The sequence below is a fragment of the Oryctolagus cuniculus genome, chromosome 1 (assembly GCF_051225735.1).
Source record: "Oryctolagus cuniculus isolate XC-2025 breed Fujian yellow rabbit chromosome 1, ASM5122573v1, whole genome shotgun sequence".
In the NCBI taxonomy this organism is placed as follows: Eukaryota; Metazoa; Chordata; class Mammalia; order Lagomorpha; family Leporidae; genus Oryctolagus; species Oryctolagus cuniculus.
This window is the reverse complement of record NC_142867.1, coordinates 112072582-112096178: the sequence shown is the minus strand read 5'-3', so window position 1 is coordinate 112096178 and position 23597 is coordinate 112072582. Positions and strand designations below refer to the sequence as shown.

Here is a 23597-nt window from a genome sequence, read left to right as displayed (position 1 = left end):
ATCCACGTTTACCATGCGGGTAACAGGGACCCAACCACATAAGCCATTATCTGCTTTGTCCCATAGTGTGCATTACAGGTAAGACAGGATCAGGAGTGGAGCAGTAACTTGAACCCAGGCTCTCCAATATGATTTGCAGGCATCCCAACCAGCATATTAACTATTACGCCAACAGCCACACAAAAGGAAAACTCAGAGAGTGCTTCTTAGAAAACCATTTGGAGCTCAATGATTGTTTACAGCCCTTGTCTCTACTATTGAGGAACTGTATTTCGTTCTTTATACTATTTGTTGTGCTCTTCACTTAATGTAGGATTCAGATCCCACATGAGAAGTAAGTGCACAGTGACTCCTGTTGTTGACTTAACAATTTGACACTCTTGTTTATGGTGTCAGTAATCTCCCTAGGCTCTAGTCATGAGTTGCCAAGGCTATGGAAGCCTTTTGGGTTCACCGACTCTTATCTTATTTAGACAAGGTCATAGTCAAAGTGGAAGTTCTCTCCTCCCTTCAGAGAAAGGTACCTCCTTCTTTGATGGCCCCGTTCTTTCCACTGGGATCTCACTCGCAAAGATCTTTCATTTAGGTCTTCTTTCTTTATTTTATTTTTTTTTTTTTTTTTGCCAGAGTCTCTTGGCTTTCCATGCCTAAAATACTCTCATGGGCTCTTCAGCCATATCAGAATGCCTTAAGGCCTGATTTAAAAAAAAAAAAAAAACTACACATGATGTCACAAGAAAAAATCTTTGAAACACATTAACATGCCAATTAAAGTCACCTCATTCCACACTACAAGTACTTGGGTTAAGTATCCACATCCAGCTCTAGCTTCCTATTAATGTGGACCTATAAGGCAGTTGTGACAGCTCAAGAAACCGAGTACCTGTTTCTGGCTCCTGACTCTAGCTTCCTGTACTGTGGACCTGGAGAGAAATGGTTATGGCTCAAGTATTTGGGCACCCATCACCCGTGTGGGAAACATGGAATGAGTTCCCAACTCCTCAACTCAGCCAGTCTCAGGACCAGTAGGTGTGGGAATCAGGAAGTGAACTAACAGATGGGAGTCCTCTTTATAGCTGTTTCTTGCATTGTGTGTGTGTGTGTGTGTGTGTGCTGGCATGTATCAGTATGTGCTTCTGAAATACATTTTCAATATAAAAATCACATTTTTGAAAAAACGTTAACTTCACTGATTTGAAAGGCAAGGAGAGCTCTCCTATCTACTCCCTCACACCTCAAATGCCTGCAAACAGCTAGGACTTGGTCAGGATGAAGCTAGGAGCAAGGAACTCAGTCTCTCATGTAGGTGACAGGGACCCAGATACTTTTGCCATCACCTGATGTCTCCCAGAACACACATTACCAGAAAAGCTGGAATTGGAGATGGATCCAGAATTCAAATCCTGGCACTGTAACACAAGACACAGACATCCCAAGGACTGACTTAACTCCCACACCAAATGTGTGCCCCCAAGAAAGCTTTTCGCACTGACGAATGGCACCCAAGGGCTGTTAAAAAGCCTAAAGCTAGTACTAGGTGATCTTTCAAAACTAAAGGAAAACTCCCTTGGATGTTTTTGCATAACTTCCTTTCCCTTCATTTAGCACATTATAACAATTATGACAAGTTTTCCTCTCCAATCTCTTCATTTGTAATGCCTAACTGAAGGCCGGTCCTGATGTCATAATATGAGTACAGGCCAAAAACAATCCTTTCTCACTGGTTAATATTAATATATGTCTGCTTAGTAACAATTCATGTCAACAGAAATAAATAGGAAATGACAACAGCAATAACCAAGAAAAAAAAAACCTTGATAATCTTAAATTTTCTCTCCACATCAGTCACATAAAAAAAATTTAAAGAAACTCAGACTCTGTGACAACAGGGAAAATCCTCCACACTGTAAATCATCTAAGACAAAAATATTTCAAATACATGTGCCTGTCCCATCAACTTAAAAATATTCTAGAATGCATGGTAATTATTCCTTTTAATTTAGTAAAACCAAAGTAAGAGTTTTTATTGTAAACAACAAAAAATAAATAATTAAAATACATAAAATATCCCACCGGACAACACTTTGTCCCAGCAGGAATACAGGAGTGCCCAGCCACTCTCCCAGGGTGCAGCCCACAGTCTGTGTGCCGGCTGTTGCTTCCCAGACCCTCCACGAATAGTGAGGGCCCTGTCAGACACTGGGCTTACAACCTGAGTGGACGTTCACTCCTGCCACAACTTGTAGCCACAGTCTCATTGGCACCCAAATCACAAAGCCAGCTAAATGCTGTGGACGACAACCTCCAGGCGAGAGAGGCTGGTCCTGGCACACCCGCCATCTGGCCCTCCACCTGCACTGCCCACACCTGGACGCTCTCAACCCAGCACGACCAGGATCACCAACTCTGGGAGCCGGCGGTTCCCAGATGATGCAGGGAACTCCCTGCTAGCAGGCAGCCTGTCCCCAGGGGAAAAGCTGACTGCCAGACAGTGGCTGTGGACAAAGAATACTGACCCCTCACCCTCCCTTTCCTCTTGGACGCCACGATGCAAAGGCAGGGGGAGCGGAGCATCTCTGTGTGCTGGCCATGAAAACCCAAGATTCCCCCCAGCTCCAAGGGGACCTGCACCCCACACTTCCCCGCCCATGGCCTGAGGCTTCTTCGCCACTGCCTCTCTGCTGCTGCCTGCTTCTCTGCACTACCCCACACATGGCCAGTGTCAACGCCACCTCCCAACTGCACGTCCCTGCCCACGCGCCACCAAGGCAGACTCACCTTTCCCAGCCTGCAATGCCTCACACTTCCAAGGCACCGCTGCTGCCGCCGCCCGTGAGGAACTACGCTTCAGCGCCCTGCCCCTCATCTCACCAGCCCCCCCGCCACCTGCTGCTCCCTAGCTGCCCCCTGTGTTGCTGCCGCCACCATGGACTTACACCTCCCTGCCTAGGAAGCCCCACGCTCCACCAAGGCAGACTCAGAGCCATGCCATCCCATTTGTCAGCATTCCCTGAGCCTTTACTAATGCAAATTTTTGTGAAAATGAGATTAACGATCAATAACACAAAGTAGATTCTGTCTGATGCTGGACAGATCTGAGTGGAACTGGAGGTGTGGTTCAGAGGGTTAAAAGCATTTGGGACACCAGCTTCCCATATTGGACTTATGATGTTGAATCCTGGCTCTTCGGCTCCTGATTCAGCTCCCTGCTAGAGCGCCCAGGAGGGCAGAAGACAACCCCAGCCCTTGGACTCCTGCCACCCTTGTGGGAGATCTGGAATGAGTCCCTGGCTCGTAGCTTTGGCCTGGCCATTGTGGTCATCCAGGGAGTGAATCTGTGGATAAAAAAAATCTTTATCTATTATTCTCTGTCTGTCTCTCTCTCTCTCTCTCACACACACACACACACATACACACAAATTCAAGAAACCACTCCCAGGGCCCGTGCTGTGGCAAAACTGCTAAAGCCGCCACCTGCAGTGCTGGCATCCCACATGGGTGCTGGTTTGAGTCCCGGCTGCCCCACTTCCTATCCAACTCTATGCTATGACTTGGGAAAGCAGTAGAAGATGGCCAAAATCCTTGGGCCCATGCATCCACGTGGGAGACCAGAAGCAGCTCTGGATTCTGGCTTTGCACCGGCACAGCTCTGGTCATTGCAACCCTTTGGAGAATGAACCAGTGTTCTCACTCTCTCTGCCTCTCTGTAACCCTACCTTGCAGATGAACAAATAGTTAACAACAACAAAGAAGCCATTCTTCAGGCATGTCCCCACATATAGCCTCAGACAAGGAATTACAAAAACAGTTACAACACTTTTGCAAACACAAAAGCAGGACACATAAAGCTTTGTAAGGGAGAACTGAATCCTAGTACATTAGAAAGTTTATTGCACTTGAAAGAAAAGTGCAGATCAAGTAAAAGTAGATATAAAAGCTTTATATTACATATTTGTTATAGAAAGACTTGGACCAATGGGCAGAGATCTCTGTGTCATCCAAAGATGTGAATATTGAAAGGTTTTCACAAGTAACGTGTTTGAGATAAAAAGAAAATGATCATATAATTTGGGACATGCTCAGGCTGACTTGCCCCAAGTGGTGGAGTTGGAAGCATACCAGGGGATTCCAATTCAATCCCATCGAGGTGGCATGTACCAATGCCATCTCACTGTTCCAGGTGATCAGTTTCAGTTCACAGTTGGTCATGGTGGAGGGACTGGGAGTCAAAGGGAGCACATAGACAAGTCTAGTACCTGCTAACGCTAACCGATGGAGTAAATAAAGGGGAGAGTGATCCAACATGGGAAGTGAGATACTCAGCAGACTCATAGAATGGCAGATGTCCTAAATAGCACTCTGGCCTCAGAATCAGCCCTAAAGGCATTCGGAGCTGGCTGAAAAGCTCATGAGAGTATTTCAGGCATGGAAAGCCAAGACACTCTGGCAAAAGATCTCTGCGAGTGAGATCCCAGTGGAAAGAACAGGTCATCAAAGAAGGAGGTACCTTTCTCTGAAGGGAGGAGAGAACCTCCACTTTGACTATGACCGTGTCTAAACAAGATAAGAGTCGGAGAACTCAGAGGGCTTCCATAGCCTTGGAAACTCATGACTGGAGCATAGGGAGATTACTGATGCCATAGACAGGAGTGTCAATTGGTAAAGTCAACAACAGGAGTCACTGTGCACTTACTCCTCATGTATGATCTCTATCCTTAATGTGCTGTACATTGAGATTTAATGCTATAACGAGTACTCAAACAATATATTTCACTTTGTGTTTCTATGGGGGTGCAAACTGTTGAAATCCTTACTTAATGCATACTAAACTGATCCTCTGTAAAAAAAAAAAAAAAAAAGAAATTATCAATTCCCAACTTGACTCTCACTGGGATTAAACATGACAATAGGTCTGCTCTGATTTCATCATCATTTAAAAAAAAATCATCTATTATTTTTCACTTTATATTTCTGTGTGGGAGCAAACTGTTGAAATCCATACTTGATGTATACTAAGCTGATCTTCTGTATATTAAGATAATCAAAAATGAATCTTGATGTGAATGGAAGGGGAGAGGGAGTGGGAAAGGGGAGGGTTGTGGGTGGGAGGGACGGTATGGGGGGGAAGCCATTGTAATCCATAAGTCGTACTTTGGAAATTTATATGCATTAAATAAAAGTTTAAAAAAAAATGATCATTGCAAAAAGCCATAAAACTAGATTTAACAAAAGTAGATCTGGGCTAAATAGGAGACAAATTAAAACCAAAATGACATTTAGGCTTGGATAAAAAAATGACAACTCTGCATGAGCATCTATGCAGTATGAACAAAATATCAAAGCTTAAAAATGTACATGCTGGCATATATAAAACTAGTCCAGATCAAATTAAATGGGACATTTGGAGGGCTAAAATATTAACTTAATTCACATACATTGTATTTAAAAACCATGCAAAACCTAAGTCATTAATCCGAGAGTTTCACAAAGGGACACTTCGTGAATGAACACTTAGTAGCCTTTATCAAGTCAGTGTCTCATGATAACAGATTCAGGTACTTGTGTATTCAGCCTTAAGCACAAATGGTTTTGGTTAATTCCAAGGAGCAAGAGACAGCAGGAACAGAAACCAGCACAAAACCTAGAGAGAAGGCAGAAGGTCACAGAGAACCCTACTCCTTTCAACTTATCTCCCTCTACATTCCTACTTCCCTAGCCATTCCAAACCAGACGCATCTCTCCACAGTCAACAGGCAGATACTTCTGTGAACCTGGAAACTGTCTGCACAACTGCTCCTCACTTGGGCTAGCACTGAGGCACAGCAGAGTAACCACGGCCTGTGACGCCAGCTTCCCAGAAGGGCACTGGTTCGACTTCCAGCTGCTCCACTGCAGATCCAGCCTCCAGCTAATGCGCCCAGCAAGGCAGCAGGTGTCTCAACAGTCGGGCCCTCCCACCAACACGGAAGACCTCAGCGGAGTTCCAGGCTCATAGCTTTTGCTCTGGAGAGCCCTGGCGATGGCAATCATTTAGGGAGTGAACCAGGGGATGGAAGACCCCAGGCCCCCGTCACTCTGTCACTCTCTGTACTGTGCCTTTTTGTCTTTTAAATAAATAAAAGCAAAAAACCAGTTTTCAAAAGTCAACCATTAAGTGCAAAAAATTTTCTTCATCACTTTGCATCCTACCCAACACACCCCGAGAAACATAATTTTACTAGTATTAGTCTGCTTTTTGACTATCAGCCACACACACACACACACACACACACGCGCACACACAGACTACAGAACAGGCCAGAAGCTTGCAGAAGCTGCCAAGTGTCAGGTTGCTTCTGACATATTGTCGTACAAACTTTGAAGTAAAGACTAAACAGAAAGTCTCGTGCTAACTGTAAGGAAAAGGGGTGCAGAGCAGTGCCTCCTCACACGGGGCACCAAATGTAAGGAAACGGGTGCAGATCAACAGCAGTCAGAATAAAAAGACTCACAGACAGACTGAATTTAGCCAAAGAAAAGAAACTCCCAGAAGTGGACAACCTGCCAGCAAGCACAGACCGAACAGGTGGCAGAGGGCCCAGACCCAGGTAGGGAGGAGGGCCTTTTTGTATCTTAGGTGGGCTCAGGGTGGGTGTGGGTGGCAGTGGGTAGAGATGAGTGTCTCTATACAAGTTCTTCAAGTTTGGCCTCCCGCTTCCAAACCTGGGAAAGAATGCAGGTTGGGGGGGGGGGGGAGAACAACAGGATGTGAGATGAAACTGGTCTCTTGAAACAAGGCATGAGAAGCCAGAACTTTTTTAAAATGGCTGAGGCATCTGTCCTTGTTCCATCAATCCTGATTTTGAGTACAGAAAAGAGGCGGGGCACCGGTTTCCTTCTGGCTACTTCCTGCTGATATGGGGCGTAGACGAGGGACAGGGTATCTATACACTGGATGGGACTGACTGGAGAAGGAGAGAGCAAGCAGCCTTGTGTTGCTCCTGCAGTCAAACCCTCCTGTAAGAGGTTTTGAAACGTGTTACTTGTACATGGTAGGAATGGCAGCACATGATTACGAGGATAAAAAGACAAATCGGAAACACTGCCCATGGTGGGAACGATGCCGAAATGAGGATAATGGGGGATCTAGGAAAGCAAGAGCCCTGTCCAGTGCATGGGAAGACAGGTTTATGCCTGACCGCTCCGTTCTGTGTAGGGTGTCTAACAAGCAGATTAGATACACAGGGTGTAAACCACAGGACAGAGTCATTGTTACAGGATCTAAGAAAGGAGGGAGTTTTCCCATTGAGATGCAAGCGGAAACTGACAGAAGGGGTTCAGTAATAATCAGGTGTGTTGTGAGGCATGGCCAAGGAACCTGTGAGGTCCAGACCTGCGTGTCTCTTCACATGCAGCCCTGGATGAGACATAGTAAGGGAGGTGTGAAGCTTCTTGGGGAAGACACCCCGTTGACTTCCACCACTTTGCTGGCAGGGTAGGAGGGCTGGCCTGAATAGGAGGTTAGTATCGAATAGGTGGCGTCTGCCTTGATTGGTACTGACCCTAGGCTGTCCTCCTGATGGCGGTGGTTACTTTGGGAGCTGGGCAGAGGGAAAGGCTAATTTTTATCCTGGGGCCAACAGGGTCTGCGGTTCTGACCCAGGAGTCCTTCAACCCCGAGGGCAGTTCCGCTTCCAGTGGCCTGGCTCTTGTCAGAGCCGACAGGGCTCTTCATGACAGCTACTTGCCCAATGCCCTGACTCCTCATTTCCTGAACACGTGCCATTCAAGGGTGGACTGGCTTTGTTGGGTCTCCTTGATGGCAGATCACGGTGTAAGGCAGCCATTAATTGGCCTGCCACCTGTCTTTACACTGCTCCTGCTGCCTAACTCGCTCCTCTTTCTCCTGGTCTCTGCTGAAGTAGGACATAGAAGCAGCCTTTAGGAATGTCAGCCAAGGGGGTGCTCAATCCCATCCCTAATCTCTGGTGGCCTGAGCTAGAAATCTACGGTCACAGGCATGTTACGGCAATATTCTTCCTGTGAGGTAAGACGATGCCAATGAGGAAAGCTATGTTCTTCTATGTAAGATCAAAACATTAAGACTCCCCTATCCAAACTGTCTAATACAAGGTCTGAAGATCAAACTGTACACCCTGATGGGGAGTTCTGCAGAATACAATCAGTTTCCCATCTTGAAGAGACTAGAGAAATGAGGGAACAAGTCAGGCTTTCCTGATTGCTTACTGTCAGTAACTTAAAATCCAGTGAAAACTTGGCGAACAATTTTAGCTGTCAAATAACTTATGAAAACATTTACCGAAAGGTCCAATGCCTTCAACCAATTTTAAGAGTGCATATAGTTGGAAATACTTCTCAAATATCCATCACAAGTGTAACCCAATTGAAACAGAGAGCTGTTAATAAATTTTCCCATGAAGACATACAATACGTGCATACATATGACACAGGACAGGAGAGAACGAGAAAACAGTTTGTTAGTAGCAGAGAGATTTTTGTCTGCCACTAGACAATGGAGGGGAAAAGATGGAAGACAACAAGGCATGGAGCATTCTTTGGAACAAAGTTGCTCAGGACTTACTACTGCTCCTCAGGTTTTTTTTCCAGTTCTGCCAAATACATTTTTAGAGATGGCTGGAGCAGAGGTTCTGTCTTTGTGCAAGAGAGAACTTAGATGTGAGAGGAGCAGTGTGAGATGCAGCTCCATTACATTAAGTTTTAGGATTTTGGGGTTCATAGGAGGGGGAAGAGACAGGTAGAGAAGACTATTTTAGTTAGGACAGAAGGGGGGGGGACTGTAAAGAGAGCAGGGGCTGAGCCTGTGGGACAGAGGGTGGAGTGTGGGAGTGTGGGTGGTGGTGCTGAAGTGAGGCGTCACTGCACCTGAGCAGCAGGCAGAGTCCTTTCTTAAGCTCTTGCTGGGGGAGGTGCTGAGCACCACACGGACCCTGATACGGTGGGCAGAAGTGAGAAAGGCTCCTAGTTGGAGTTGACAGTGCATTGTCTTTGGAGCTTGGCATGTCTCAGGTGCAGAGCTTTCCAGAGCAATACACATTCTGCTAGACTTTAGACTACTTTTCTACATCCGGGGGAGGGACTGGACTGGCAGAGGAGACTGGAGAGGAGAGGTCAGGAAGAGAGGAAAGAGGCAGTTTTGGCTGCCGGTGACAGGAGTGGTTAAGAGCCAGACAGGGGACAAGGGTAGGGTCATGGTCCCGAGGCTGCAGCATCCTTGAGAGAACAGTGGAAGGGGAAGTCGAGGGTGCCAGGGCAGATTCCAAGTGTTTCTCTGGTTTGTGGGCTTGGAATGAGAAAAGCTGATGTCAGAGGAGGCTTAATGGATGGGAATCAGGTGGGTCGGCCAGACAGGAATCACCAGATGGACGCTTGGGAGGACCCTGGGGTGGGCAGGGAGGAGGGCCCCACTCCCGGGCCAGGATCTCAGAGAGGATGATATGGGGGAGGGGAGGAGAGCGTACAGAGAGTTTTAGCTCCCTCAGGAAGAGCAGGAGAAAGAGAATTCCGGGGAGAAGAGGCTGGAAGGTGGTCACTTTCCTTGTTGCCAGTGGAGAGGGAAAAGGAGGCGCTAGAGAAAGAGGGGGAATGGAGTGAGCAGAGGCCTGTGTTCCTGAGAGGCCAGCTTATCAGGTGCGGGAGAAAGGAGGGGTGGGCAGGCTGATGATCTAAGGGGTGGCTCCAGGCCTTCTTCCTCCATGAGAAATCAGAGTGAGGAAAGTTGACCCCAAAGGAGGAAAAAGGCTTGGAATAGTGGCTTCTGACCATTTGCCTTTTCTCTGTGTGAGGTTATTAAAATCTTGGAGAATTTTGAGACAAAAAAAAAAAAACACCAAAAACAAACAAACAAACAAAAAAACCCAACAACCCCCACCAAATTCGTGCTGAGGTGGAATAACAGCTTTGGCTTTGTCTCCCCCTTCAGGCCAGCTTGTGCAAGTCTTTTCAGAGACAGGCCAGAAGGGAGTTGAAATGTGGAGCCCATGGATTAAACGAACTATGGTCTGAAGGAAGAGGTTCTTGTAGCAGGGCTTCCCTGGGAAAGAATCACCTCAACCGAGAACTGAAGTCCTGAGTCCTCCAAGAGGAGACAGCGATAGAAACCAACTAAACACCCAGGCCCCACGAGGGGGGATGAACAGGTCAGGAGCATCGCCCCAGCAGGCACGCGGTGAGAGCGCCCTCTCTTACCAATCTGTGGGCTGAGAACCAGGTCCGACGTGGGCCTGTGATGATGAGGTCAGGCAAAGGCTCTGGCTGTGAATTCGCTCAAAATGAGAAGTGCAAGCATGAGTGAGAAAATGTTCTGGAATAGGGTCTTCCAGGTCAGAAGGGAAAAAGGAGATTGTAGGGAAGAGAAGGTTAGGGGCGGGTGGAGACACTAAAAAGGGGAAGAATTTGTCCAGATGAAGGGTGGGGGGTCACAGCTCTCAACCCAAGAGTGGCAGACTGGGGCAAGACCGGCGCCGGCCCCTCCCTCTACTTCTCACTCGGGGCACCAAATGTAAGCAAAAGGGTGCAGATCAGAGAAAAGACAGAATGCAAACTCACAGCCAAAGCTTATCCAAAGAAAATAAATCCGCAGAGATGGGTGACCAAATGCCAGCATGTGCGTGCGTGCGTACACACACACACACACACACACACACACACAATATACACCAGGGTGCCCAGACCCCAATTGGCTGGGCCTTTTTATCTCTTAGGTGCACTAGGGGTGGGGGGGCAGTCAGTAGAGTTAAGCTTCTCCAATCAAGTTTTTCAAGTTTGGCCCCCTGGCTTCCAAACATGGGGCAGAATGCAGGGGGTGGGGTGGAGAACAGCACGTTGTGAGACTAAACTGGTCCCCTGAAAGAAGGTAAGGGTAACAGATACCTAAAATGGCTGAAGCTTCCGTCCTTGTTCCATCACTACCTACCTATGTCAAACAGACACACACTGACTGTCTTGCTAACAGCAGGTAGAGTCGTCTCTGCTGTCAAGCATTAGTTCTACTGCTGGGCATTAGATGGCTTGGCCCCAGGATATTAACTCGACTACTTAATGTAGATGCAAATCACACTGTTTGTGGGTCTAGGGAGATGATGGTGAAGAAAACTAAGATAGGTATCCAAGCCAGGTATGCCGCATGTATGGCAGTGGTCCAACCTCACCCAGGATATGGGAGTGGAACCAGAACTTGCAAAACAGGCATTCCAATATTGGGCGCCAGTGTCCCAAGTAATAACAAATGATTCTTCCTTTACTTTGTACACCCAGTTTAATAAATCTAATAACTTATGGCATTAATGACCAAGCATTTAATTAACTGCTTTAAAAGTATTATATGTACAGGATTTCAGTCAAATTTGTAACACTCACAAGACAATATAGACAAAAACTCAGGAGTGTGCCCAGTGTAATCAAAGTACAGGTACTCGAACTTAAACCTAGCTAAAAGACTACTTCACATATTAGTTAAGGGTACGGGTAGGTATTACTATTCCCTGAACACTAAAAGTACTCCTGGTCAGTCCTCTCAGATCGACACTGTCAACATCAACTCTCTGCTGAATCCACTATGTAATTACTAAATACAGGTGTGTAAAACAAGTTTTATAAAGTGATCTGGAAAGGTTTTATACAACCCTAGTACTTCACGGCTTAAAAATTGCCTCCTATGGAAAATTAGCAACTGACTCAATGACCGGATTTGATGTGATTTTATTTTTCCTCCATCCCCTGTACTGTCGAAGTCTTCTATAGTGAATGTGCACTTACAAAGAATAAAATTAAAATGAGCTGCACTCTATAGCTCAAGGTCCCATCAATCCCGACCTTGCTTTGCATAAACAGAGTACCACAGAAATCAGGCACATCAAACTTTCTTTATAGAACTACAAGGGCGTGGCGAATCTAGATAGTACACTCCAGAACTGTACTGTCCCAGCCAGTGGCCACTACCAATCATGGGTGACATGCTGGACACACTACATGAGACGAGTCCAAGCCGAAATGGACTGTAAATGCAAAATATGCATTGGATTTTAAACACTTTGGTCCAAAAAAAAAAAAAACAGTAAAGAAACCCCTTAATAGTTTTCAGCATATCAATTAAATGTTGAAATGATAGTACTTTGGGTATATTAGGCTAAAAACCCACTGAAGTTGATTTCACATCATTTTCAAATGAGGATACTAGAAGTGGACACACAGTTTGCACTAATTCATATTTTCACTGTAAAGTGCTGCTCTAGGACAAAATTATTCAAGTAAAGCCAGCAGCATGGCCATCAGTTGGGATCCTGTTCAAAGGCAGATCTTTGGGCCCCAGCCCCGAAGTGCTAAGCAGAATATGCATTTTAACTAGACCCCCGTCTGTTCAATACACACATTGAATACTGAGAAGCACCGTTAAAGAAAACCTGCATTTTCCCTACACGTGACAATCTCACTTTTTTAAAATTTATCTATTTATTAAAATGCTACAAGGGGTCATGACAATTCTAGACAACAAGAACACAAGGTGGATAAAAAATGCAAAAACAAATTTCATTACCATTACCTGTTTTGGTGGAGTTTCTATTCCACAGAAGATAACAAATTAAAAATAACAATCCAGTTCTACTATGAACACTTGTTTTTAAAAATGCAACCTTGTGCAACAACAACTGGTGTATCATGGATTTTCAAACCAACCTATTAAAGCACCAAGAACGTATCATAGTGTCTGTGCAAAACTGCCAGTATCAGTAGCAAAAAAGACTGAAAATCAATTAAAATACCATAGAGTGTCTACTGAGCCACAAGATGTTAGGAAAATCTAAAGGTGTCCACTTAAAAAGTTTACCAAAATAAGTAACTTAGAGAATACTAAAAATATACAAGAAACATTTCGATTTGAAATGTAGCACGCAGAGAAAAAACAGCAAATGACGAAAGTAGTGTAAAATTAGTGCACAAGAATACTGCGCTGATACAGACAACGGACTCATTTAGAGGAGAAGCTGTTCTGGTCGCCAAAGTCCTTTCCTGTATTCCACTGCACCTGTTGATTCTACAGAGGTGCATTACTCAAAACTGAAACAAGCAGCTACTCACGTTCCCATGTTTCTGACTGATTATAATTTAATGAAATTCTGACTGATTATAATTTAATAAAAGTAATCGAGCCCACAGGAAACTGAAAATAGGTTTCATTCTCTCTCCTCCACACTCCCACTTAGTTGTCTGCCACCCAAGAGAACTTATACAGAGCATCTGTTACTTATTCACAAGACTATACCAAAAACATCCTTAAGTGTGATTAACCTCCAAAAATGTGAATTTCTGAAGAGCTACTAGTGGAAGCTGGGTACACAGGCACTCAAAGATTCATTGAATAAACAGCAACAAGCCTGAGAGCTCACACAATGTAAGCAAAGCTTTGTCTGATTAAATTAAGTACAGGTTGTGCTGGCCTCCTTCTTTTAAATGAAATAAAAAATATAGTTAGTTTGAAGAACAGCTGATGGTAAATCAGATTTTTTTTATTTTTCAAATGCTGTTTGTATATCCTCTGTATTTCTCTCCCATTTTACACTGTCAAGAACTAAAATACAGACAAAGAGAACTATAAGTTACATATAGACATTAATACTAAAAGTATACAAATACTCATTCACTTTGAAAAAATCATCTCATTTCCAAGAACATATAGAAAAGATCCAACATGGCTGAATATGGCATAGCAACAATAACACATTGCGGCCATTTGGGGAGTGAACCAGGGAAAGGGAAGACCTTTCTCTCAGTCTCTCCCTCTCACTATCTGTAACTCTACCTCTCAAATAAATAAAATCCTTAAAGAAAATTCATATGGAATCACAAAAGGCCACAAATAGTTGGAGCGATCTGGAGTAAGAAAGCCCAACCTGGATGAATCATAACACTCGGTTTCAAAGCATTCTACAAAGTTACAGTAATTAAAACAGCTTAGTAATGGCATAAAATCCAACGTGTAGCTCAATGGAACAGAAGAGAGAGCCCAGAATTTAATCCACAGATAGCCAGTTGACTTCTGACAAAAGTTCTCAGACCACACAGTGGAGTTAAGGATAATATTTTCAAAACGGCGCTGGCAAAACTGGATGCATATACGTAGAAGAATGAAAGTAGATCTGTATCTCTCTTCACATACAAAAATCAACTGAAGATACATCAAAGACCCAATTTAAGACCTGACATCATGGACATTATGAGGTTGCTGGAAGAACACATAAGGGAAACACTCAAAGACACTGGTGTAGGAACAACTTCTTGGATGGGAACCCCGAAGCACAGGCAACAAAAGTAAAACTAAGGAAACAGGACTATATCGAACTCGGAAACAAAGGACGTGACAATTCGAGTGGAGAGACATCCAGCTGAATGGAAAAAAATAGTTGCAAACCACTATCTGCCAAGGATCAATATCCCAAATATATATGCAACTTAAAACAGTCAACAACAACAAAATCAATCCAGTTCGGGAATGGAAAAGGACTTCAACAGACAATTCTCAGAAAGAAGAAATACAAATGGCAAACGAACATACGGCAAAATGCTCAACATCTCCAGGCTTCAGGGAAATTCAAATCAAAACCGCAATGGGATATCTCCTCACCCCTATTAGAATGGCTGAAATCCAAACAACAGAGTAACAAATGCTGCAAAGGATGTGGGGGAAAAGGAACACTTAGACACTGCTGGGAGGAATCTCAGGGAATCAAACAGAAAGAAATGTTTGTGTGTATCAATACTGCTGCAAATACAGTTTGTAAAACTTTGTTGTATGCCTTTGTGAAACCGATGGTTAAGAATGTGATCCTACCACAATTTTAATGATCTATAATTAAAGATTTACCACTTGGGATGAAATGATCATTTTTTCTGTTCAATTACTGTTCACAGTCATTTTCTATAGTCTCACTAAATGTTTAGGTATAATTTTGTTTTTTACACGTTAAACTTATCTAGTAAAGTATTAAGCCTTTTTACTGCAACGTAATTCGAAAATTGGCTCAAAATCTAAACCAAAGACAGAAAGAAAAAGGAGAAGGAAACACAGTGGAAAGGAGAAAGGGGGAGGGAGGAAGGCAATATCATTGTGTTCTTACAGTTGTGTCTACAAAGCACACTGAGTCTGCTAAACACTAATTAAAAGAAAAAAAAAGAAAAGAAAACCAATGTACATTACTTTGTTCCCCACAACACCGCTTACCCATTTGCCAAACTGCAGAAATTCAATATAGAACTAAGAAAATAAGGTACATTCAATAAAGAACAATTATTGAAATGTATTAATGATAAACAGGATACGTTAAAAAAAAACTACATATACTGTCACGAAACTTCACATAGTACCAAAGCATTTACATAAGATGTGTTTACACATGAAAAAGATGAAGATTATTTGCAGAGAAAGAAATGGATGAAGGAAATGAAATTAAAACACGTTCTAAATTCTTCATTTCCTTTTAAAACTGTTACTAAACTGTAATGATTTTTAGAATTCAGAGGGGCAAGGATTTGAAATCTTGGTTACCAAGCCAATTAAGGTCACCTGCATTCCATCCTTGAAGTACCCAGTTTCAGTACCCACCTCTGGCTCCTGACTCTAGCTTCCTATTAATGTGGATGGAGAAGGCAGTTGTGATGGCTCAAGAAATCGGGTACCTGTTTCTGGCTTCTGAGTCTAGTTCCTGTAATGTGGACCTGGAGGGCAGTGGATGGGCCCCAGGTATTTGGGTACCCATCACCATTGCTGGAAACACAGAATGAGTTCTCCAATCCTCAACTCAGCCAGGCTCAGGCCCAATAGTTGTGGGAATTAGGAAGTCAACCAGAAGATGACAACCCTCTTTATATCTGTTTCCTGCACTGTGTGTGTGCACGTGCATGTGCCTGCATGGGTGTGACTATCTGCCTCTGAAATAAATATTAAGAATAGATAAAGATCACCCACTTTTGAAGAATTTTAACTTTATTTATTTAAGAGGCTAAGACGAAGCACTCCCATTTACTCCCTCACTCCTTAAATGCCTGCAGCAGCTAGGACTGGGTCAGGCTGAAGTTAGGAGCCAGGAACTCAGTCTCCCACGGAGCTGACAAGCACCCAGACACTTTGGCCATCACCTGATACCTCCCCAGGACACACATCAGCAGGAAAGCTGGAATTGGAAATGGATCCAGAATTCAAATCCGGGCACTGGAACACAGGGCACAGACATCCCAAGGAGAAACTTAGCTCCCATATCATATGTGCGCCCCCAAGAATCTGACAAACGACACCCAAAGGCTGTTAAGCCTAAAGCTAGTGTAAGGGGCACTTTCAAAGCTAGAGAAAACTCCCTTGCAAGTGACTGCCTATCTTCCTTCCCCTTCATTTTGTCTAATATGACTGTTATGACCAGTTTTCCACCCCAATCTGTTCATCTGTAGTGCCTACGTGATGCTGATGCCACTGCCATCTCAAGCCCCTACCGCCGGCCTCTCTCTTCCGCTGCCCAACGCAGAGCCGCCGCCGCTGCCTGCTTCGCTGCTGCCCACCGCATCAGCACCACCATTCCTACCTGCTTCCTCACCGGCCGCCAACGCTCCTGACCGCCGGACTCTGCACCAGAATGGCCCTGCCGCTGGGCCTTTCCTTGCCGCCGCTGCTGCCTGCCCACGGACTGCGCTGTCCAGAGCAGGACGCCCCACGGGACGCCCACGCCGACACCCACCGCTTCCTGCTTCTCCTGGTTCTCAGCCGCTGCTGCCGCCAGAGAAGACTGAGGTTTCCCGCCTAGCAAGCCCCAGGCTTCAGTTAGGTCGAGGCAGAGCCGCCCTTCCCCGCCCAGGACGCCCGACACGGAGCCGCCACCACCGCCTCTATCCGCGCCACCCCTCACCCTCGCTGCCCAGGCCTACACCAACACCGCCCCCACTTACCTCTGCTTCCTCGCTGACCGCCGACTTCTTGGTTTCTCAGAGGAATCGCTACCACCGACGCCGCCGAATCCTTCCTTGCCGCTCCCTCCGATGAACTCAGCCACCCCGCCCACGACTTTACGTACCCCGACATTATGCACGCTGACGCCGCGGAGTCAGCGTCAGCGTTCGTAGTGTTGGGGTCACGTGGAACGACAAAGGAGGATGCAGCAGCGGCGGTAGCAACTCTTCTGAGACCCTGGAAATCGGAGGTCAGCGGGGAAGCCGCCGCCAGCGAAGACTGAGGCTTCCCGCCTAGCAAGCCCCAGGCTTCAGTTAGGTCGAGGCAGAGCCGCCCTTCCCCGCCCAGGACGCCCGACACGGAGTCGCCACCGCCGCCTCTACCGCGCCACCCCTCACCCTCGCTGCCCAGGCCTACACCAACCCCGCCCCCGCCTACCTCCGCTTCCTCGCTGACCGCCGACTTCTCGGCCTGGAAGAAGGGTCACTATCGCGGCCGCCGCATCCTTCCTCGCCGCTGCCCGCCGATGAACTGAGCCGCCCCGCGCACGACGTTTCCTTGACCGAGACGTTAGGTACGCTGACGCGGCAGCGTCGGGGTCACCGTCAGCGACCCAGCGTCCTTGCAGCGTCGGGGTCAGCGTCAGCGTCCTTGCGGCGTCGGGGTCAGCATCAGCGTCCAGCGTCCTTGCGGCGTCGGGGTCAGCATCAGCGTGCGTAACGTCGGGGTTACGTAAACGTCGTGGGCGGGGCGGCTCAGTTCATCTGCAGGCGGCGGTAAGGAAGGATGCGGCGGAGGCGGTAGTGATTCTTCTGAGAAACCGAGAAGTCGGCGTTCAGCGAGGAAGCTGAGGTAGGCGGGGGCGGTGTTGGTGTGGGCCTGGACAGCGAGGGTGAGGGGTGGCGCGGATAGAGGCGGCGGTGGCGGCTCCGTGTCGGGCGTCCTGCGCGGGGAAGGGCGGCTCTGCCCTGACCTAACTGAAGCCTGGGGCTTCCTAGGCGGGAAGCCTCAGACAGAATTTTATTAAATTATAATCAGTCAGAAACATGGGAACGTGAGTAGCTGCTTGTTTCAGTTTTGAGTAATGCACCTCTGTAGAATCAACAGGTGCAGTGGAATGCAGGAAAGGACTTTGACGACCAGAACAGCTTCTTCCTCTAAATGAGTCCATTGTCTGTATCAGCGCAGTATTCTTGTGCACTAATTTTACACTACTTTCGTCATTTGCTGTTTTTTCTCTGTGTGCTACATTTCAAATCGAAATGTTTCTTGTATATTTTTAGTATTCTCTAAGTTACTTATTTTGGTAAACTTTTTAAGTGGACACCTTTAGATTTTCCTAACATCTTGTGGCTCAGTAGACACTCTATGGTATTTTAATTGATTTTCAGTCTTTTTTGCTACTGATACTGGCAGTTTTGCACAGACACTATGATACGTTCTTGGTGCTTTAATAGGTTGGTTTGAAAATCCATGATACATCAGTTGTTGTTGCACAGGGTTGCATTTTTAAAAACAAGTGTTCATAGTAGAACTGGATTGTTATTTTTAATTTGTTATCTTCTGTGGAATAGAAACTCCACCAAAACAGGTAATGGTAATGAAATTTGTTTTTGCATTTTTTATCCACCTTGTGTTCTTGTTGTCTAGAATTGTCATGACCCCTTGTAGCATTTTAATAAATAGATAAATTTTAAAAAAGTGAGATTGTCACGTGTAGGGAAAATACAGGTTTTCTTTAACGGTGCTTCTCAGTATTCAATGTGTGTATTGAACAGACGGGGGTCTAGTTAAAATGCATATTCTGCTTAGCACTTCGGGGCTGGGGCCCAAAGATCTGCCTTTGAACAGGATCCCAACTGATGGCCATGCTGCTGGCTTTACTTGAATAATTTTGTCCTAGAGCAGCACTTTACAGTGAAAATATGAATTAGTGCAAACTGTGTGTCCACTTCTAGTATCCTCATTTGAAAATGATGTGAAATCAACTTCAGTGGTTTTTTTAGCCTAATATACCCAAAGTACTATCATTTCAACATTTAATTGATATGCTGAAAACTATTAAGGGGTTTCTTTACTGTTTTTTTTTTTTTTTTGGACCAAAGTGTTTAAAATCCAATGCATATTTTGCATTTACAGTCCATTTCGGCTTGGACTCGTCTCATGTAGTGTGTCCAGCATGTCACCCATGATTGGTAGTGGCCACTGGCTGGGACAGTACAGTTCTGGAGTGTACTATCTAGATTCGCCACGCCCTTGTAGTTCTATAAAGAAAGTTTGATGTGCCTGATTTCTGTGGTACTCTGTTTATGCAAAGCAAGGTCAGGATTGATGGGACCTTGAGCTACAGAGTGCAGCTCATTTTAATTTTATTCTTTGTAAGTGCACATTCACTATAGAAGACTTCGACAGTACAGGGGATGGAGGAAAAATAAAATCACATCAAATCCGGTCATTGAGTCAGTTGCTAATTTTCCATAGGAGGCAATTTTTAAGCCGTGAAGTACTAGGGTTGTATAAAACCTTTCCAGATCACTTTATAAAACTTGTTTTACACACCTGTATTTAGTAATTACATAGTGGATTCAGCAGAGAGTTGATGTTGACAGTGTCGATCTGAGAGGACTGACCAGGAGTACTTTTAGTGTTCAGGGAATAGTAATACCTACCCGTACCCTTAACTAATATGTGAAGTAGTCTTTTAGCTAGGTTTAAGTTCGAGTACCTGTACTTTGATTACACTGGGCACACTCCTGAGTTTTTGTCTATATTGTCTTGTGAGTGTTACAAATTTGACTGAAATCCTGTACATATAATACTTTTAAAGCAGTTAATTAAATGCTTGGTCATTAATGCCATAAGTTATTAGATTTATTCAACTGGGTGTACAAAGTAAAGGAAGAATCATTTGTTATTACTTGGGACACTGGCACCCAATATTGGAATGCCTGTTTTGCAAGTTCTGGTTCCACTCCCATATCCTGGGTAAGGTTGGACCACTGCCATACATGCGGCATACCTGGCTTGGATACCTGTCTTAGTTTTCTTCACCATCATCTCCCTAGACCCACAAACAGTGTGATTTGCATCTACATTAAGTAGTGCAGTTAATATCCTGGGGCCAAGCCATCTAATGCCCAGCAGTAGAACTAATGCTTGACAGCAGAGACGACTCTACCTGCTGTTAGCAAGACAGTCAGTGTGTGTCTGTTTGACATAGGTAGGTAGTGATGGAGCAAGGACGGAAGCCTCAGCCATTTTAGGTATCTGTTACCCTTACCTTCTTTCAGGGGACCAGTTTAGTCTCACAACGTGCTGTTCTCCACCCCACCCCCTGCATTCTGCCCCATGTTTGGAAGCCAGGGGGCCAAACTTGAAAAACTTGATTGGAGAAGCTTACCTCTACTGACTGCCCCCCCAACCCCTAGTGCACCTAAGAGATAAAAAGGCCCAGCCAATTGGGGTCTGGGCACCCTGGTGTATATTGTGTGTGTGTGTGTGTGTGTGTATGTGTGTACGCACGCACGCACATGCTGGCATTTGGTCACCCATCTCTGCGGATTTATTTTCTTTGGATAAGCTTTGGCTGTGAGTTTGCATTCTGTCTTTTCTCTGATCTGCACCCTTTTGCTTACATTTGGTGCCCCGAGTGAGAAGTAGAGGGAGGGGCCGGCGTCTTGCCCCAATCTGCCACTCTTGTATTCTCTGGTTGAGAGCTGTGACCCCCCCACCCTTCACCTGGACAAATTCTTCCCCTTTTTAGTGTCTCCACCCGCCCCTAACCTTCTCTTCCCTACAGTCTCCTTTTTCCCTTCTGACCTGGAAGACCCTATTCCAGAACATTTTCTCACTCACGCTTGCACTTCTCATTTTGAGCGAATTCACAGCCAGAGCCTTTGCCTGCTCTCATCATCACAGGCCCACATCGGACCTGGTTCTCAGCCCACAGATTGGTAAGAGAGGGCGCTCTCACCACGTGCCTGCTTGGGCGATGCTCCTGACCTGTTCATCCCCCCTCGTGGGGCCTGGGTGTTTAGTTGGTTTCTATCGCTGTCTCCTCTTGGAGGACTCAGGACTTCAGTTCTCGGTTGAGGTGATTCTTTCCCAGGGAAGCCCTGCTACAAGAACCTCTTCCTTCAGACCATAGTTTGTTTAATCCATGGGCTCCACATTTCAACTCCCTTCTGGCCTGTCTCTGAAAAGACTTGCACAAGCTGGCCTGAAGGGGGAGACAAAGCCAAAGCTGTTATTCCACCTCAGCACGAATTTGGTGGGGGTTGTTGGTTTTGTTTGTTTGTTTGTTTGTTTTTGTTTTTTTGTCTCAAAATTCTCCAAGATTTTAATAACCTCACACAGAGAAAAGGCAAATGGTCAGAAGCCCCTATTCCAAGCCTTTTTCCTCCATTGGGGTCAACTTTCCTCACTCTGATTTCTCATGGAGGAAGAAGGCCTGGAGCCACCCCTTAGATCATCAGCCTGCCCACCCCTCCTTTCTCTCGCACCTGATAAGCTGGCCTCTCAGGAACACAGGCCTCTGCTCACTCCATTCCCCCTCTTTCTCTAGCGCCTCCTTTTCCCTCTCCACTGGCAACAAGGAAAGTGACCACCTTCCAGCCTCTTCTCCCCGGAATTCTCTTTCTCCTGCTCTTCCTGAGGGAGCTAAAACTCTCTGTACGCTCTCCTCCCCTCCCTCATATCATCCTCTCTGAGATCCTGGCCCGGGAGTGGGACCCTCCTCCCTGCCCACCCCAGGGTCCTCCCAAGCGTCCATCTGGTGATTCCTGTCTGGCCGACCCACCTGATTCCCATTCATTAAGCCTCCTCTGACGTCAGCTTTTCTCATTCCAAGCCCACAAACCAGAGAAACACTTGGAATCTGCCCTGGCACCCTCGACTTTCCCTTCCACTGTTCTCTCAAGGATGCTGCAGCCTCGGGACCATGACCCTCTCCTTACCCTTGTCCCCTGTCTGGCTCTTAACCACTCCTGTCACCGGCAGCCAAAACTGCCTCTTTCCTCTCTTCCTGACCTCTCCTCTCCAGTCTCCTCTGCCAGTCCAGTCCCTCCCCCGGATGTAGAAAGATAGTCTAAAGTCTAGCAGAATGTGTATTGCTCTGGAAAGCTCTGCACCTGAGCCATGCCAAGCTCCAAAGACAATGCACTGTCAACTCCAACTAGGAGCCTTTCTCACTTCTGCCCACCATATCAGGGTCCGTGTGGTGCTCAGCACCTCCCCCAGCAAGAGCTTAAGAAAGGACTCTGCCTGCTGCTCAGGTGCAGTGACGCCTCACTTCAGCACCACCACCCACACTCCCACACTCCACCCTCTGTCCCACAGGCTCAGCCCCTGCTCTCTTTACAGTCCTCCCCCGCTTCTGTCCTAACTAAAATAGTCTTCTCTACCTGTCTCTTCCCCCTCCTATGAACCCCAAAATCCTAAAACTTAATGTAATGGAGCTGCATCTCACACTGCTCCTCTCACATCTAAGTTCTCTCTTGCACAAAGACAGAACCTCTGCTCCAGCCATCTCTAATAATATATTTGGCAGAACTGGAAAAAAAACCTGAGGAGCAGTAGTAAGTCCTGAGCAACTTTGTTCCAAAGATGCTCCATGCCTTGTTGTCTTCCATCTTTCCCCCTCCATTGTCTAGTGGCAGACAAAAATCTCTCTGCTACTAACAAACTGTTTTCTCGTTCTCTCCTGTCCTGTGTCATATGTATGCACGTATTGTATGTCTTCATGGGAAAATTTATTAACAGCTCTCTGTTTCAATTGGGTTACACTTGTGATGGATATTTGAGAAGTATTTCCAACTATTTGTACTCTTAAAATTGGTTGAAGGCATTGGACCTTTCGGTAAATGTTTTCATAAGTTATTTGACAGCTAAAATTGTTCGCTAAGTTTTCACTGGATTTTAAGTTACTGACAGTAAGCAATCAGGAAAGCCTGACTTGTTCCCTCATTTCTCTAGTCTCTTCAAGATGGGAAACTGATTGTATTCTGCAGAACTCCCCATCAGGGTGTACAGTTTGATCTTCAGACCTTGTATTAGACAGTTTGGATAGGGGAGTCTTAATGTTTTGATCTTACATAGAAGAACATAGCTCTCCTAATTGGCATCATCTTACCTCACAGGAAGAATATTGTCGTAACATGCCTGTGACCGTAGATTTCTAGCTCAGGCCACCAGAGATTAGGGATGGGGTTGAGCACCCCCTTGGCTGACATTCCTAAAGGCTGCTTCTGTGTCCTACTTCAACAGAGACCAGGAGAAAGAGGAGCGAGTTAGGCAGCAGGAGCAGTGTAAAGACAGGTGGCAGGCCAATTAATGGCTGCCTTACACCGTGATCTGCCATCAAGGAGACCCAACAAGGCCAGTCCACCCTTGAAGGGCACGCGTTTAGGAAATGGGGAGTCAGGGCATTGGGCAAGTAGCTGTCATGAAGAGCCCTGTCAGCTCTGACAAGCGCCAGGCCACTGGAAGCGGAACTGCTCTCAGGGTTGAAGGACTCCTGGGTCAGAACCGCAGACCCTGTTGGCCCCAGGCTAAAAATTAACCTTCCCTCTGCCCAGCTCCCAAAGTAACCACCGTCATCAGGAGGACAGCCTAGGGTCAGTACCAATCAAGGCAGACGCCACCTATTCGA

General features: G+C 45.9%; 1 long non-coding RNA gene across 1 annotated transcript in view; it reads left to right on the top strand.

Annotated features, from left to right (window-relative positions):
* The first annotated feature begins 17684 nt into the window (after positions 1-17684).
* The window catches only part of LOC149128557 (uncharacterized), a 78819-nt gene continuing 72906 nt past the window's right edge, over positions 17685-23597 (top strand). Inside the window, exon 1 of the long non-coding RNA XR_016213220.1 lies at positions 17685-17800. This is a non-coding gene — a long non-coding RNA (uncharacterized LOC149128557). The remainder of the gene's footprint in view (positions 17801-23597) is intronic.